Source organism: Neofelis nebulosa, chromosome 7 (genome assembly GCF_028018385.1).
Source record: "Neofelis nebulosa isolate mNeoNeb1 chromosome 7, mNeoNeb1.pri, whole genome shotgun sequence".
Lineage (NCBI taxonomy): Eukaryota > Metazoa > Chordata > Mammalia > Carnivora > Felidae > Neofelis > Neofelis nebulosa.
In genome coordinates, this window is record NC_080788.1 from 149351895 (window position 1) to 149357995 (window position 6101).

At 43.5% G+C, this 6101-nt stretch overlaps 1 pseudogene; it reads right to left on the bottom strand.

The window, feature by feature from the left end:
• Window positions 1-1038: 1038 nt before the first annotated feature.
• On the bottom strand, window positions 1039-1964 carry LOC131518049 (immunoglobulin heavy variable 3-74-like; annotated as a pseudogene).
• Window positions 1965-6101: the final 4137 nt, after the last annotated feature.

Consider the following 6101-nt stretch of genomic DNA (forward strand, 5'->3'; position numbering starts at 1 on the left):
GCCTTAGTCCAATCCATTTTCACACCTGGCAGCTCAGGGCTCTTCTTTTTTATCTCAGGAGCTCTAGCTGGGTGTGAATACACCAAATTGTTGAACTCAATGTGACAGGGACCCCACTGATCCTCTGGGACAGTGTGTTGCTGTGATGTGGTTGGAGCTGGTTATCCCAGAAGGGCAGTTGCATGAACACTAGGATCGTGGAGTTCATGGTGAGGAAGAACAAGAAGGGAGCGTTCAGTTAGCTGCTCTCAGCAGAGGCTCCTATGCTAATGACCAGGGCAGTGCAATGGTGCCTGTCAGCTCTCCTGCCCCATGAGGGGCAATGCCGTGTCTCCCAAATGCACTCCAAGAAGGTAACTGTCTCACCCGATATGACCCAGGGGATCCTCAAACCGCAGCAGTCCCTATGGGCCTCGGGGCTCCTTCTCCACAGGAGCACTGCTACGCTCACCAGGGTCCACCCCAGTGATGGCATGGACTTCTAACTCTTCAGTTTTTGAACTCGACATTTACAGCAGGTTGACTTGTCATGATTACCTTTATGTGTCATCTTGACTGCGTCATGGGTGTCCAGATTCACGACTGTTTTTGTGTATGTCTGTGATGAGTTTCCAGAAGAGATTGGCATTTCCATCCATGGTTTCTTTCTGCCTGGTCATCACCCATTCCATCAGAGTTCTGAGTTGAATCCGATGCAGAGGGAGGAAGAATTCCCTCATTTTTACTTCCCATGTGCTTGTTTGAACTGGAACATGGGTCTCCTCCTGCCCTTGTTCTTAGAGTTACATCATAGGCTCTGTAGGTTCTGAGAGTACACACTAGTTCAGAATCAGGCGAGAATTATACCACTGGTTTTCCTGGCTCCCCAACTTGTGACAGTAGATCATGGGACTTCTCAACATATTTTGTCATGGAAATCAATGTGCTTTGGGTTCTGTTGCTCGAGGGAATCCTGACTAATACATGGAGATAATTTATCTCTTGTTTAGAGGAATTGAATAAAGCTGTAGCTCATTTAAAGTCCTGAGTAGCAAAGTGTCATGAAGGAAGTGTCACGTTGTTTGATTGGGACACGGGCTGGGTGAAGATAATGGGGAGCTGTGGGAGCTTGTGGTCCTGGATGCACAGGGAGTACATCTGGGACTCATGTAAATGATCAGCTATTGTGCCTCAGGCAATCTGTAATTCACTCATGTTGAGGGACAGGAGTAAGCAATGCAAAGAACTGTGTCTTTGTGCATGTTAGGGTAGTTTTCCTAGGAAAACAATGATCTAATTCACACAGGTAATAGGTAAACACAGAATCTTGTGTCCAGAGAGGCTCCCTGGAGAAACTGCTTTGTGGAGAGGAAGCCCCAGACCCTGAGAGGAAACCTGCCTGTAACCTCCATCTTCACCTGCTCCTGGCAACACAAAGCATAATTGTACATAGTGTGTGCCCCCCGGTGGAGCTGATCCCCTCCTGCAGGGAGGTTTGTGTCTGGGCTCCCAGCGAGGTCCCCTCACCCTGTCTCTTGCACAGTAATATGTGGCCCACAGGCTGTTCATCTGCAGATACAGCGTGTTCTTGGCGTTGTCTCTGGAGATGGGGAATCAGCCCTTCAAGGAGTCTGCATAGCTTGTGCTACTTCCATCATCATAAATATATGCGACCCACTGCAGCCCCTTTCCTGGAGCCTGGTGAACCCAGCTCATTCCATAGCTACTGAAGGTGAATCCAGAGGCTACACAGGTGAGTCTCGGGGACCCCCCCCCCAGGCTGCACCAGGTCTCCTCCAGACTCCACCAGCTTCACGTCACACTGGACACCTGCAGACACAAGACATCTTGGTCAGGAAACTGTCACACATCTACTGGTCTCACTCATATCCACTCACATATTCAGTGTCTCTCGTTCACCATGAATTACCTTTTAAAAGGTTAACCAGAAACACCCAGCCAAACACAAACTCCATGGTGAGGTGTCTGTTCTGTCCTGATCTAGAATGGGAACACCTGGGACTCCCGGGACTGGGGCTGCTCTCCCAGCTGCAGAGTCTGGGATGGGCTGGTTTTATCAGCACAGAGAGGACCCCATTTGCATGTTCTCTGACATATATATCAAGCTCCAGTGTTACCTTTGTTTATTTAACAATGAACAACAGGGTTAGAGTGTGTTAGGTGCTGTGACAATATGACTAATTGTCTTCAGTGAGTACAGGTGTATTTGCAGTCCTGTGTGCATTTTTACAGGTCTTTCATCAACATAGATCATTTTCACTCTACAAGTATTTTACATACTTTTTGAAGTTTAACCCAAAATACTTTATTCTGTGCCATTTTCACTTGTATAATTTTGTTATTTATTTTGCATGTATTTTCATGCTGGTGTGTAGAATCACAGGTGGTTTATTTTTATTTATTTTCTTTGTTCATTTTGCATCCTGCTCTTTTCCTCATTTAAAAAAACTGGTTCTAATATTTTTTGTGGTATCTCTAGGGTTGTGTTATGTATAAGATCAATGTCACCTGCAAACAAGTAATTTTCCTTCCTCCTTACTGATTTAAATGTATTTTATTTTTTTTATTCCCTATTTTTTTCTGGTTACGTCTTCCAGTTGTAGGAGAAGAAAATTTTTCCCTTCTTTTCTTCTGGGATTTAGCCAGTGTAAGGATTCAATTGACATAAGACATATCTACAGGAGAGAATAAATTTCATTTTGTAAGTGCATGGCCTTCCTAATGATATGACACCCAGAGAAAGGACAAAGCAGGTGGCACTTGTGTCTTTCAGAAACAAAACATTGGATTTGGCAAGAGTTAAGTTTGGGGTATTATGTTAGTCACCAAGTAAGTAGGTTTGTTTGCATAGCCTTCTTGTCCCTGTGTTCCTTATTCTGGTGCTAATGATGGTTCTTCCCTCTTGGTACACGGGAGGGAGATTTATATCCTGCTGTCAAGGGACAATGGAGAGTCTGAGTGTACTTGGACTCTTTCTCAAGTGACTTTCACCCAAATAAGCAGTGTGACAAGATGACATAGTTTGAGGTGGCATATGTATTCTTCACGTTATCATGGGGAATGATTATGTTAGGGGTGACCATCATTGCCTGGCTCCTGATTTGACAGGAAAGCCTTCAGCATTTTACCGTTCAATATGCTGTCAGGTGTGGGCTTTTCATAGTGGCCATGATCATGTGGAGGTAATTTCCTTCAGTTCCTTTTTAATTGGGTTCTTTTTAAATGGTGAACATGTGTTGAATTTTGTCTAATGTTTTTTGAATCAATTAATGATGGCTTTGATTCAGTCATTCCCCCTGTTAATGGAGGACATCACATTTATGCATCTGTGTATGTTGAAGGATCCTTGCATTCCTCGATGAATCACACTGGATTATGTTGTATGATCCTCTCAATGTTCTGTTGAATTCAGTATGCTCAGATTTTGTGAAGGAATTTTGCATGTATGTTCATTTGAGATAGTGACCTGTAGTTTCCCTTCTTCTGGTATCTGTCTTTGGTTTTGGTGTGAAAACAGTGCTGCCCTCAAAATTTCATTTGGGAGTGCTGTTTTTTTTTATCAGTGGTTTGTAATAGTTTGAGAAATATTGGCATTAATTCCTCTTTAGATACTTAGTAGAAGTTTTAATAAAGTCATGGACTCCTAGGCAGATTTTTTGGAGGGTGAGGTTTTAGATACAGAAATCTTATTAATTTTCTTTTGTTCATTTTGTATTTTTCCATGAAAGAGTCTTGGTGGACTACATTATGGCATAAAATGTATAATTTGTTCCTGGTGATCTAATTGTTGGCCTATACATACCTAAGTTTTTCTTTAATGATCCTTTTCATGTCTTTAATTCAGTTATGTCTCCTCTTTCAATTCTGATTGCATTTGTTTGAGTCTTCCCTATTTCCCCCGGCTACCTATTTGTTTCAAATTTTACTTACTTTTCCAAATACAAATTTTTATGTAATTGATTTGTTTTCTGTATTTGTGATAGTCTCTATTTTCTGTCTGCTTTATCTTTTTATGGTATTTTTATGTTTATCTTTTTATGTCAATAAAAATGCCAATGAGTTTTTTAAGGAACCTGAAAAATATACAATTCATATGAAAGCACACAACACATGGAAGCAACAAAACAATCATGACGTCGAGAGAACCTGGAGACATCACACTTCTCTCTTTCTAAATATATTGCAGAGGTACATTAACCACAACAGTGTGCTGCTGGCATTAAATGAGACATTTAGACCAGTGGAGCTCATTACGGAGCCCAGAAGTAGAAGTTTGCAGATGCAGTCAGCAAATCCTGCACGAGATTTCCAACAATGCACAGTGGGGGTAGGATAGTGTCTCTTAAACATGGTGTTGACTAGGGGCACGTGTGTGGCTCGTTAAGTTAAGTTTCCCACTTCCACTCAGGTCATGATCTCACGGTTTGTGGGTTCAAGCCTCACATCAGGCTCCTGCTGACAGCTCAGGGCCTGGATTCTGTTTCTGCCTCTATCTCTGTGCCTCCCTACTCATGATCTGTCTCTCTCCCTCAAAAACAAAGTAACAATTAAAAAATAGTATTGAGGGGCGCCTGGGTGGCGCAGTCGGTTAAGCGTCCGACTTCAGCCAGGTCACGATCTCGCGGTCCGTGAGTTCGAGCCCCGCGTCAGGCTCTGGGCTGATGGCTCGGAGCCTGGAGCCTGTTTCCGATTCTGTGTCTCCCTCTCTCTCTGCCCCTCCCCCGTTCATGCTCTGTCTCTCTCTGTACCAAAAATAATAAATAAAAAACGTTGAAAAAAAATAGTATTGATATATACATGCAAAATAATAATATTAGGCCATAAACTTGCTTCATACATATACGTCGACACAAAGAAATCTCAAAATGGTTGAAGGATTAAGAAGAACACTTGAACCTAAATGCCTTCAAAGAAAACATGAAAGATAAATATGATGACATTCACTTGAGAATGATTGATTTGATATAAAAGCAAAGTCACAGATAACAAAGCAGGCAAGGGGGACTACACCATACTAGAAAAGGGGCAAGCAAATATTTGCAGAGCTAGAAGGCAGTCTATGGGAGGGTAGACATTACAATAAAAAATATTGAAAAGGAGTTAATATCCAAAATGCAGGAGGGACAATAAGGTGTTCTCTTTTCCCGGCCATCAGACCACACCTCAAGCTTCCCCCTTTCCCTAATGGAGACCCAACTCCATTCAAAGTGCTCCTCAGAGGATGAGTCTTAAAGATGTGCCCACTAGTGTCTGGGCCTCACATGCACAAGAGGATGGATTACCCCCAGTGCAGAGCCTGTGCTCAGGGGGCCTGAGAAAGGAACTGCCCCCACCCATCAGTAGCCAGATGCCCTGTCTTGCAGCAGAGGGAGGACCTGACCCTGTGATAGACTCTGTTACCACAGGATGTTCTTGCTTTACCTCCTCACCGTGTAACACCCCGATCTTGTGAGTAAAGAAAGAACAGAATTTGATTCAGAAGGCAAAGCTACTGATTTGTACAATGTAGGAACCATAAAGTCTTTTGTCATCTATTACCCCCACCCCATCTTTTGTCCCTAACTGGGCTGCCGCTCATGCCTCAATTCCTGGTGATGAAGATGCATTCCTGGAATGAACATCTGGTCAACTTTCTTGTCAATGCCATTGCACTCTGATTCACAAGTTCTCTTTTCATGTATGCTTGGGGAAGGCAACTAAGTTGGGCTCAATAGTACTCCACGTTCTTGAAGCCAACTTACATTCTGTGCCTTCACCCAAGGCCGCACTCTTGTTTCGTATGTCTGTGACTTGTCACTCTATTACCAAAGGAGTCAGAGAGCCCTTGCAGACTCCCCCACCCTCTTAGAGCACCAGCCGGACAGGGCCATACACCCTCCTGTCTTCTTAATGTCCATGGTTGCAAACAGCTACTGCCAACGAGGACTATGTCACAGTGCTTCAAAACTCCCCACAAAGTGTCTTGTCAGTTTTTCACATCCCTCTCACTGGTACGAAAATGCAGTTGCATAAGCTTCTAAGGAAACCTGGCTACTGCTTCCCAAGGACCCCTAACTTCACTGCCTTTGCTCTGTCTCTGTGAGCCCCTCACCCCTACCTGA